This window comes from Vulpes vulpes, chromosome 2 (genome assembly GCF_048418805.1).
Source record: "Vulpes vulpes isolate BD-2025 chromosome 2, VulVul3, whole genome shotgun sequence".
Lineage (NCBI taxonomy): Eukaryota > Metazoa > Chordata > Mammalia > Carnivora > Canidae > Vulpes > Vulpes vulpes.
In genome coordinates this window covers 136,332,280-136,334,413 of record NC_132781.1, presented here as the reverse complement: position 1 = coordinate 136,334,413, position 2,134 = coordinate 136,332,280, and positions in this window count along the sequence as shown.

Below are 2,134 nucleotides of genomic sequence, written 5' to 3'. Positions count from 1 at the left end.
GGCAGGAGGCAGTTTCGCAAGGCCTGGGAACGCGAACATCAAATTAAAAACGTGGAATGGCCTTGCCCATTCCCACAGCCGGGAAGGTTCTGAGTGCCATTGTTTAAAAGCCCGTCCTTGGGGCACCTGGTTGAGCATCTGCCTTCGGCTCAGGGCATGATCCTAGGGTCCTGGGATCAAATCCCCCGCAGGGAGCCTGCTTCTCCCTCTGCCTGTGTCTCTGCCTCTCTCTGTCTCTCATGAAGAAATATTTTTTAAAATAAAATAAAAGCTGATCCTTCACTCCACGTACTCTTTTTCTAACTTTTCCCCACTCTCCTCAGTATTGATGTGTTCAGAGGTCCCAGGCTTTCTTTTGACCTCAGACCATAACAGGGTTTGGTAATGCCGAGGCTGTACTTCATTACTGGGGATTTTAGTACTTCTTTAAAAGAAGAAAAAAAAAAACACTACCTCCCCAATATTTAAAGTAATCATGCCTTATATTCAATTCTTTTTATTTGGGTCTGGTTTTGGTCAAAATAAGCCTCTTCAGAGATGTGCAAACACTCTTAGAAAAAAGAACTGTATATACACTACATGTCTGCATGGTATGTGTTCCACACGTCTGTGTGTATGTGCTACATGACTATATAATATACTCTGTTCTAAACCAATCATACACATGGTCTCACTCCTCCTAATGACCCCACGAATTAGAAGCTATTATCCCAGAAGCTGTGGTCTATGTATACAATGGAATATTCCTCAGCCATTAGAAACAACAAATACCCAGCATTTGCTTCGACATGGACGGAACTGGAGGGTGTTATGCTGAATGAAATAAGTCAATCAGAGAAGGACAAACATTATATGGTCTCATTCATTTGGGGAATATAAAAAATAGTGAAAGGGAATAAAGGGGAAGGGAGAAGAAATGAGTGGGAAATATCAGGGAGGGAGACAGAACATGAGAGACTCCTAACTCTGGGAAAGGAACTAGGGGTAGTGGAAGGGGAAGTGGGCGGGGGGTGGGGGTGACTGGGTAACGGGTACTGAGGGGGGCACTTGATGGGATGAGCACTGGGTGTTATTCTATATGTTGACAAATTGAACACCAATAAAAGTAAATTTAAAAAAATAAAAATAAAGAAGCTATTATCCCCATTTTTTTTCAAATGAGAAAACTGAGACACGAAATCCAATAAGTTAGCTAAGATAACATAGCTGAAAGTGTTGGAGGAAGAACCCTAATAGAGTTCAAGTCCAAAGCTCTCCCTCTTAATGGCTACTTTCTCCTACCAGATATGGGAGGGTGGGGGTTGGGAAGAAGCAACAATATTTCTACCATCTAGAGCTTTTCCACCTTGCAGTGCTGAGTCATTAATTCTCAAAGAATGCTCCCCAGACTAGCAGCAGCAGCAGCAGCAGCAGCAGCCCCCAAGAAACTTGTTAAAAATTACAAAATCTGGAGCCTACTCCAGACTTAACGAATCAGAAACTCAGGGCACCAGGGTGGCTCAATTGGTTGAGTTACCTGACTCTTGATCTCAGCTCAGGGTTGTGAGTTCCAAGGCCTGAGTTGGAGGTTCAATGTGGAGACTACATTAAAAAAAAAAATCAGAAACTCTGAGAGCAGGGTCCCCCAATTTAACAAGCACTTGCACATCATTCTGATGCATCCTCAAGTTGAGAACCGCTGGGCTAAGCCACCAACGTAGAATCTTAAAGTTTGAGGAAGGGGTCGGCAGTAACTCCTTTTGAATATCTCATCCTTGAATAACCCCTTCGCAGTTAGAAACTTCCGCATAATTTTACTGTGACTCCTGAGAGATGTGAACAAATGAACGTTATTGGCACATGCTTGACAGGTGTGTAAAACTGAATGGAAATGACGTAAGCCACGCAAAAAAAAAAAAAAAAAAAGTTGCTCAAAATCCTGTAAGGTATCATAATAAGATGGAGTTTAAAAGCAGTGTGAAAAAAAATAATAATAAATAAAAATAAAAAATAAAATCAGTGTCAAAAAAATAAAAAATTAAAAAAATTTAAAAATAAATAAATAAATAAATAAATAAATAAATAAATAAAAGCACTGTCAAGGGCAGCCCGGGTGGCTCAGTGGTTAAGCGCCTGCCTTGTGCCTAGGCCATGA